General features: G+C 36.7%; 1 long non-coding RNA gene across 4 annotated transcripts; it reads right to left on the bottom strand.

Moving 5' to 3' along the window:
* Positions 1 to 278: 278 nt before the first annotated feature.
* LOC308178678 lies at positions 279 to 8,944 on the bottom strand. Of its 4 annotated transcripts, none has more exons than XR_013939893.1 (4): positions 8,822 to 8,944; positions 5,397 to 5,704; positions 4,424 to 4,606; positions 279 to 3,936 (listed from the first exon to the last, which is right to left on the bottom strand). It is a non-coding gene; the product is annotated as an uncharacterized lncRNA (long non-coding RNA). The 4 variants fall into 4 exon arrangements; XR_013939896.1 differs by lacking the exon at positions 8,822 to 8,944 and having other exon boundaries at positions 279 to 3,703; positions 3,817 to 3,936; positions 5,397 to 6,119; XR_013939894.1 differs by lacking the exon at positions 5,397 to 5,704 and having other exon boundaries at positions 8,822 to 8,918.
* Between the last annotated feature and the right edge of the window lie 1,176 nt (positions 8,945 to 10,120).

Here is a 10,120-nt window from a genome sequence, read left to right as displayed (position 1 = left end):
CATAGTAGAAGAAAATGCTTACGTTGCTTAGCTTTAGCATTTCAGTCAGGCAAATTGTCACCTCATCAAAGTCTTTTGCAAAACTGTCAGCATAGCAGTCTGCTTGAACGTTAGAGTTTTCCATCCATTTTGAGATCAAATGTGTGCTTCTTTCTGCCACTTTGCTTATCTTTCCTTCACACTACATGTTTCTATCCTCTTAGCACTGTGATGGACTCGATACTTTTGGTTTGCCATGTGGTCTGTAAAGTTATTGTTTCCTTGGAGGTGCCAAGACATTCTTCCTGCAAATCTTTCAGTTTAATGCTTGAACTATGTTCATTGAAAGACAGAGGGTAAGTTCCACAGATCTATCGGCTCTTGGCTTTGGAGGTCAATAACTTATATATCAAAGAGAGGAGGAAGAAATCCCTAAGGACAAATACAGGCTCACCTCCATCAGGAGGAGTTTCTTCTTCCTAACCCATCTAATGCTTGCACTGAAAGATGAAATCTGTATCCATTCTTTTTTTTATTATTTTTATTTATTTATTTATTTATTCAGTGTTATTTATTTATTGTAATCTGTATAATCAGAGTCTGGATATTATAATGCATCTCAGCTTTGAGTCATTTTAATTCCTTGGCCTCCTTTCTAGTTTGATATCTTATTCTATTCTTTCAGAGATCTCATTATAAAGCTCAACCATTTGTGCACCTGGGTATTTTAAATGTTTTACTCCACTGGTTTTCACAGAAGTAAATATCTAAGATAGTATGGGATTAATGTTTGCAATAGTATCAGGTTATTTTATTTATGAAAATTTGACAGAAAGTGTGATCTATCAAAAAAATCCACACATACCTATTATAAGAAGCAGTCAATAAATCAGTAGGAATTTTGCCCTGGCAAGGAATGCTACTGTTTACTCAGGTGTAATTCAATCTGAAAATGCAATGGTTTGTTATCATTAAAGTAGTGAAATTTGACAGACTTCTCAAAAGGGCAGTGGGGTCAGCTTGTTTCCACCTTTTCTCCCTCCTAGTCCTCACTAGTTTAGGGAGAATTTTGCTAAGATTTATCAGAGAGTATTTTGTGGTGTAAGCTTGTTTTCAGACTTTCTAAGTAGAACTTATTGAAATCACTGGAAACTAAAAATTTAAGAATACTTTTGGCCATTCATGCAGACTATATTTTATTCAACTATTTATTAGTTGAATAAATTGGATTAACCTAAAAATTTAAGTGTTTCAACCTCAACAAAGAAGAAGTAAAATTTATTTATATTTACAGGACATCTGATACTTAGATAAAGTAGAAGCTAGAGAACAGAGAGACAAGGAAAACCAGATTGGGTTACTATTGCTTGAGAAAATATGTCTTGATAAACAGAATCTTAAGTGATTGAAAGAATATCTACTAACAATTGAAGGCAGTCAGAGACATTTCTTTAGAGAGTAGGTGAAACAGAAACTCCTTTCAACAAAGGGTAGATGTTGCTGGGTCAGAAACTGGATTATGCAATAAAAGGAGCAAAGCAACAACTGAAGCTAATATCACTAAAAAAATAAAGTGGCAAATGCAGCAGCTCAGGGGAAACACACTGACAAGATAGAGAACAGAAGGACAAAAAGCCAATTTGCCCCTGCAAGCAAAGTAACAGAAAATTGAGTTGAGGTGATAGAATCACAAGCACAGCAAATAAAGGACAGGAAAAGGAAATGGAAGGTAGGAAGGAAGAGGCCTCCCAGACAAGAGGCATTACAGTAGAGACTTATCATGAACTGACAGTCACATTTTTGGACTATGATAGCTGGAATCAATTTTAGTACATCTGAACATCCCCCTGGATGTGATGTTTCATTGTTGTTGTTCAGGATGCTAAGAAATAATACAGCATGAGAGACCTCTTCTTGTTCACTTCTTAAAAGCTCTTTTCTTACTCAGAAGCCTTTTGGGAACTGACAGACATTTCTAGCAGCAATTCAGCCTTTCCTCTGTTGTGTACAATGGGGGTAACGCACTTGTGTTCTGGGCTATTACACAAGCTCTTAAAGTTGTGGAGGGTAGCTGCCATTTTGTGTCTGAATGTTTCACCCCAGCTTCCTAGGTAATAATTTAATCTTGTTGATTTTCAGAAATGGGAATCAGTGATTTCTAATGGAAAACATTTTCTGCCAATCCAATCAACTAAATTAAGGTACTCATTTAATTTAACATTACTTTAACGGAGTATTCTTTTTGCCACCATGCCTATTTAATTTTGCCATGGGCAAGAATCTTAAAGCTTGTGTTCTCAGCAAAATCTATGCAAAATGGTTACAGCGCTTTCAGAGTCCTTAGTGCTTCCCTTCTGAAATATCAGATTTAGTGGGGTGGAAACAAGTACTGGAAAGAAAAAGAGAGAAAGATCTTCACCTACATCTGCAAGCTTACATATAACCCTGTTTATATCACCCCATAGAAGTGTACTTGTCCTTTGCCACACCACTCTGTCAGACTTCAAGATTTCTCATTATAGAGATATTTTCTTGCTACTATATTGAAAAATTCAAAATTTATTCATGTCCGCAGCTCATCCCAGTGATTTGATGTTGGGGACATGGGTATCACAGTTTTCTGTGCATCAATGCAGATTCCATGATTCATCATTACTGCCCTACTGCTGTCTTTACAAAAGGCAGCATGGCTGAGATAGAGCTTACAGAGACTGAGATGCTCTCAAAATCTCTGTGCTGCTCAGAGCTCTGCTTTATTGCTCTGGGGTGTGGGAGAGAATTACAATTCAAGGCCCCCCATGTTATGTGTTTTAACTCTTTAATTTATATCTTTTTTTTTCTTTTTTTTTTTTTTTTTTGTAACAGAAGGGTTCTTGAATGGTAACTAGTATTGTTTATGCATGTTCTTTTTTAGATGGTAGGAAGCTATACCTGAGTTGCTGAATTGCCCTCTCTTTCTTACGAAGTCATTGCTAATCTTCTCTGGTATGCTGAGGCTGCATTGTTTAATTGGTAATTATTTTTGTTTCCTTGACTGAACTGTTACTACACTCTTAAACAGCTTTTGACTTGTTACATAAATTACAGCAATTTCTTCCTTTTGCAATAGAAATGCTGAATATTCAGCTAGTGCAAAGCCTGGTTCACACTCTGAGAAAAGGTGTGCACTTGAAAAATATAGCATTACAGTGTTTTCATATTGCTAATGGGGTGTTGAGGTAAAGCAGTCTGCATCTGGCTGGATACCAGATTTCACTACAGGGCAGTGTACAAAAGGTTGTGTTATCTTAGATTTAAGCGTGCAGTCACAGATACAGACAAGGAATGCCTCTCCCTCCCTCTCTCCCTCACACTTACCAGCCCTCCTTCTGAATCCATATAAGTTCCCAATTTTATACCTAATGAGGTCTCCAGGGCCTTGCCACCTCTTTGGGTTCCCAGACATTGAGATTTAGCCCATCCAGAACTCCTTTCCCACGGACTCTTTGGGAAGACTGGTTTCTGAGAAGGAGTTGGGGCCTGAAGGTTAAAAAGTAGCAAAGCATGGCCTTGGAGGGAGGATGCTTTCATAGTCTGTGTCTAGCAAAGACTGCCGTATCCTTTATGGTTCCAGATGTAAGAGAAACAACATGACCTTTTCTTCTCTGCAGACTCACTCAGTAACAGCCTGCTCCAGTCCAGTGTCCTGCCTCCAGAAGTGTGCAAAGTGGAGACAATGATTGCTCTGTAGGACACAAAACAGTTTGTAAAGAACTTGTAGTGGAAGCAAGAGGAGTGGCTGGAGCCTCATGTGGTCCAGGGAAAGGGAACTGGGCAGGTATCTTCCAAGGGACCTACTTGTCCTTAACTGCAGCCAACGTCAGAGCTGTTGATGCTGTCTTTGAGTCACCTCTGAGAGCTGGTGTTGGATGCTGTTGATCAAGGCTGTCCTGCTGTTAACCTGAGCTTCTGTGGAGGCTATTAGGGAAATAGAAATTAAGAGTTTACCACTGGTTCACATATAGATTTCTCTCTCTCTCTCTTTTTTTTTTTTCCTCATCAGAGCAAGTTTTATTCTGTTTGGAGAAGATGACTGGTCTTTGTTATACACTCACACTTTCACTGCTGAGCTTGTTCTTACTCAGCTCTCAACTGAAAAGAAAATAATGATTCTCTATAGCTTTGTTTAAAGATGAGAAACATCTGCCAAACATAACTACAGGAATCAAAATAAAGCAGAAAAATAACTATCTGTCCACTAACAGGCACATATACAACTACTACTATTAAAAAAAAAAGTAAAAAGCATACTTGCTTTTTAACAGGTTGAGTAACAGAGGTACTGATAGGAAGTGGCTCAATTAAAAAGCAATTAACTACTGTCACTGATAATGCTAAAGAAACAGGGATATCTGGACAATTAGGGAAAAATAAATAAATAAATAAAAGATGGAGCCATGGTTACCTGATGTTCCCTATGTGTTTTTATGTGAACTCTGGCACATATATGCATTCTAACTGGGTAGTAACTGCCTCCCATGTGGAGTCACTGGAGCATCTCTTTGGTATGGCCTGAACGGGTGCCTACATACTCTTAGCACTAGATGTCTTTGGCTGTCCACCAAGGATTAAAAGCATCTCAGGCTGCCTAGAGTGAAGGAAATAAGAAGGAAGTAAACCTCAGCCTTTGGCATTGGTAGACCACATCAGTTGTGCAGACTTTATACTCTCAATGGAGAAGAATAGGCACTTTAAGACATATTTAATCTCTTAAGATTGATGTGTAAAATAGTTTATATGGGTTGTGCTGTAGATAGGGCTGTTTCATTACGTTAATTAAAGAGGGAGCCTAAGTGAAAGGTAACTGTTTACACAGTAGATATATTAAATTAGGTGAAAATAATATCACCTCCATCATCTCCAAGGAAAATAAATGTGGGTAAGCCTTTGGAGTATCTCACCTGGGTTGGCCTGGGTCCAGGACTAAAAATCTTGTTAAGGCAGAGTGTCCAGGGAGAAAACAACAAGACACTTTGGGTACGGGAATGATTTAAGTGTAGAGAATGATTTTTAAAACTTTGTTTTCAACATGTTAGCAGACATTAAGTGCATGGTAATTTCTGCCATGGGAGACAAATGGGAAACTACAATTAGACAAAGATGGGCCTAAATAGCCAGTCCTGATCACTTAATTGGAGGAATCAGAGTTGACCAGATCACAGACAGCAGGAGAGGTCATCTTGAGCAGGGTGAAATTGCATATTGTAAGGTGATGTTGTTTGGCCGGCACCGTGTACTATGACAGGGTGCACTCTGTGCTCATTGCTGAGTGTGACTTGTGATGAACATTGTTACAATCAGAGGGGATAGGTGTCATTCCTCTGGAATATCCACCCCATGGACAAGTGGGAAGAGAGAAGGCAAAGGACACAGCTGACCTTGTCTGCTATGATTTTCATGAAGAAGTTCGGAGTCTGCCAGCCAGGAAAGTACAGAGTGGTGCCAAGGGTAGAGTAGAAGCCAAGGAAATGCTCAGCTCACTGCCTCCTTTACATCTCACCCTCACTTGGTGTCTTGAAAGGTCTTCGCTCCTGGCTATGCTCTTGTCTGGTTTCCCAGGAGATGAAAGAGGTCTGCTTGTGCAGCACATACATTTTGTTGTGCGAGAAGCTGACATTAATAGGACACTCAGTTTTGGGCATGTGTGATTCAGGGTGTCCATACGAGAGACAAATCTGATGAAAGGCTGTTGTGATGAGAGATGAAAAAGTGTGAGATAAAGATGTGGTAATTTTTTCCCAACTCAGAAATACTGAAGATAATAGAGAAAGCACAATAAAGATAGAGCTGTTCTGTAAATATATTTAGGATCTTAAACTTGCCCCGTGTTTTTATTTATTTATTTATTTTATTTTATTTATTTATTTATTTAACATTCCTAGTCAGTGGAGTTTAGGTTGCTTTGCCTCAAAGAGTGCTTGTATTAATATTATTTTTAAACATCCTTCTTTTTTTCAGTAGTTGCATGAAATATATACCAGTCCATTTAGAATAGTTTGTGCTTTCTCTTTAGCAGCAAATAAAACTAGCCATTGTCTTAATTGCGTTCTTCTAAAAATTGGCTCTGAGATACTGAAGAAACTTCATGAATGAGCATAGAATGAAACAGGTTATAAAATCTGTTTTAGTCGAGCATGTTTACATCTCTGAGAATGGCATATCTGGCAGAATGAGCATATTTCCTTGATAAAACTGTTTTTAAAAAAATGTTTCAAAAGTACATCTTTGGAAATGTTATATTCAAATTGTGTAATCCCATTGGTTTCAGAAGCCCAGAGGCTTAGTAATGCTCCTTTACTGAGCTAGGAAATGAGACGGGCCACTGCCTATAAGAGAGAGAATTGAAGTGGGAATAGGACAAGTGAGGTAACTCACTACAACTAAATGCCACATCTTACCCTACCTCATACTATAAATACCAGTGGCTGCTGGGCTGCACAAACCAGAGCAGCTACTGCTCTAAGTCATGTCAAAACATTAACTGTCATTCTGAAATGTACTATTAAAAAGTTATTTATGCAAATATGGTCTCTTTTGTTGGGGAGTGTAGTAATTTTATGCAGTCTTCTTCCCCATTCAGTCTAAACATCATTGTTCTACTTCACCTGAACTCACTGTGGGGGGTGAAAAGCACTTTCAATGATTGTCTGCAAGTTTTTTGCAACCTCTGTTGAAGATGCCTGGTGAACAACGTACAGAGATCTAGTACTGCCCATCATTACTCCATGTATACTTCTAGCCTAATTTATACCCATGACACAGGTGAAAACTCCTCACAAATGACATCTACCTTGGGTAGAGTTAGAGGCAGTTCTCTATTTCAGTATTAGAGTTGACGTTCAGAACTACATGACAGTAGCCCTTGGTACCTTTGAGAAAAACAGAATTTGTGTTGCTGTAAGGAAGTTTTCCTCTGTGTTCCTGTGCTCTTCTGTTATATTTTCTTAGTACAGTAGGGAACACAGGAGACTGCAGTTCCCTTGAGCCCAGTTTTTCATGCAAGGAACACATATACTAGTTACAAATAAAATTAAATTTTAAATTCTTTTCACTACTTGTAGTGTGGAGAAACCATGTTAAATGCAGTGATATTTACACTTTCATTCAATTGCTTCTAAGTTTGCCTAAGCAGTAAAAATGTAGTTGTAGACACATTTATTCATACTTCAACAGTTATACCCTTGAGACTATTTCAAGCAAAACTGCATTCAAATAGGCTGTTTATTTGTTTTAAGGACTTTTTAAAAAATCAACAATTAAATAGTCCATCTGTTCCCCAAACACTTTCAGTTAAACATTTGACTATAGAGTTTTGAAAAGGCAATTTTACTAAATTGAACATTCTGTGTTGCATATGTATAAATCCTTGACTGCTACAGGGAAGCAACAGAGTAGACAAAAGCTTAAGTTCATCAAATTTAAAGATAGTGTAAATCAATGGAGTTACACCCACTTACAGTACAGTAGATCACTCTTTTCCTCTTTCTTCTTAGAAAAGTAGAAGTTAAAAAAGTTCCATTCTGAAACCTGGGTTAATCTTGCAATTAGAGATCACAACAAATGGCTCTAAAATCCCTGGGAGAGTACTTTCAGAATGCATTTGTGGAAATCACTTTTCAAAGTGGGTTTATATCCCATAGAATTCTTGTTCCTGCTTTTTAGTGTTGGGCAAGAAACGGCTGATACTGCTATAAAAAGCAGGCTCCGTTCTCAAACTAGGACAAAGTATTAAAATGTTATAAATGCATACAGACCAAAAATGTGTGATTAAGTATAATTTATAGTTTTCATTAAATGAACCTACTTTATTCTCAGAACAAAGTGCTGTATTATTAATGGAAGTTCATGATTGTTATTAATTACACATTTTTAAATGCTTTTATTTTAACCTGTCATCAATTTCCCATAGCGAAATGATATGTTCCAACTTGAACATTCTGAACTTTACTTTGGTCTTAAATTGTGTCAAGATTTTCCTTTGGGCAATTTTTTTTTTTTTCCCAAGCATTTCTTCCATTTAACACTAGCCATCCTTTGAGTCTTCATCTTATTTCCTCAAACTACTAGTTTTAACCATGAATTTATATTTCCTAAGGTAGAAATGTCTTAGGAATACTGAAGGAAATTTAAAACTGTTGTTTCATTGTCCTTATTAATGGGTGTTTATGTGTGCAACAATTCAATCAGGAAGAATATATGAACTCAAAATACTCATTTCTGTGTGCGTTCAAATTAATTAATTAATGAATTAAGCTTTCTTTCAGGAATTTTATTGCACATAGACTGGCAACACTTCAATAAATAATTCCTTGATATTATTTCATTGTATTTGACTCCTCAGAATGTATCTCCAGAAATCAATCTGTATATGCAAAAGAGATGTGGAGGCTGAACAACTTTGCAATCACAGATGGCAGGACAGATGTTACAAATATATTACAGTTATAGGGAAACATTAGCACTCTGAAGGATGAAAACATTATCTTCAACATATCTTGAAGATTCCAAATAGAATTGCATGAAATGGGGCAATTTCTACTTTACTGTTATTTCAGTTTTATTTCATGGGCATGACTGGGAATACAATTTGGCCTTATCTTTCTTTGAATTACAGTATAGAAATCATGGAATATAAAAACCTGATTTAAGAAAAAAACAACAACAACAACATCAAAACCAGCAAAAACAAACAATCCAGAAATAGTTACATGGAAAAGAAACTAGTTGATCAAAGAGTATAATAACAAAATGTAACTAGAGACAAACATTTAACAGGCATCCCATCAGTGATTTTGTCTCATACCTTGGTTCTTCCTCAGTGAAGATTGTTCAAATCTTAGCATACTTCTTCCCAAACTCTTATTTTTTTTTCCTTTTTTTTTTTTTCTTTTTATACTTTTCCTTTTTTGATTATGCTCACTTTTTCTGGCACTTTGCCTCTCTGACTTTCATTCAATGTATTTACTCATTTAATCTTTCTTTCTTTCTTTCTTTGGATGTTCATGATTGAAGAGCGACAGAAAAAAGACCAAGAGGAGGCAAAACTACTTGGTGCAAAAGTAAGGAGTCAGTTCTTAACAGTACTAGAAAGGAATGAAAGCTGACAGGCTGGTAGAAGAAAAATTTGGAGATACACAGAGAGAGAGGTCAATAGACTGGAAATTCAAAATGAACTGATGGGCAAAAGGGGGATGATACACTGAACGGTAGAGCAATGGCTTAGACAGAGTAATGAGAGAGTTTGAAGTGGAGACAAGATAATTTAGATCTATCTGAAAGTCTAGGAAAGAAAGCATGCATTTTAGCAAGGATATAAAGAAAGGAAAATGATTTAATGGCTGCTTGCAGGCTAGGGAAGCAGGACAAAAATGAGACCAAGTGAAATCAGGGGACACTGCAAATTAAATTAAGCCTATGGAAGACAGAAGCTGTGGGAGGAAATATGATATCTCATTTACTGTGATGACTTCACCTGTTGTCACTCCACTGGATTTAAGGATGAGTCACCAGGGATGACTATTACCTTATTAATTTAAAGATGATAATATGTTAACATTAATTCCAAACGGACAAACAAGACAAGTTAAAAAATTAACTATGAACACTTTATGCATATGAAATTAATGAATTTGCTACTGTTGTGTCTTTGGAGAACTGAACAAAAGAAAACAATGTAAATATGTTTTTTTTAGTGCTTTCTTTTCTCATTTTTGTATGTGAATTATGACTTGTAGAACGTTTCTCTGCTCTTTTTCCATTTTTCTTCTTTTGTAGTAGCAATATAGCAATGTTAAATGGACTGTTTGCCAAATAGGAAGAATCAGAGAGTTTTGCAGAGTTAGTCACCTGCTTTTTTTTTTTACTTTATCACAGTGGTGATAGCAGTGTTGAGCCCTAACATCAAAATCAAAACCTAAGCTCACAGCAAAGTACCTGACAACAGGCAAGCTGCCCAGACAACGAGGGTACATTCTGCGTCTTTGCGTAACCTAAATTTATCTACCCATTACATTTTATTATTACTCATGTTTTTATTACTACTTATGGAGTCCCCCCAATTCTGTAAATACTTTATGAAGCAGATAAAAAGCACAAGGTTTCT

The sequence above is a fragment of the Anser brachyrhynchus genome (genome assembly GCF_964034855.1).
Source record: "Anser brachyrhynchus genome assembly, chromosome: 1".
NCBI classification, from domain to species: domain Eukaryota; kingdom Metazoa; phylum Chordata; class Aves; order Anseriformes; family Anatidae; genus Anser; species Anser brachyrhynchus.
Note: the sequence above shows the minus strand (reverse complement) of the source record. Positions and strands in the feature narration are given on the sequence as shown.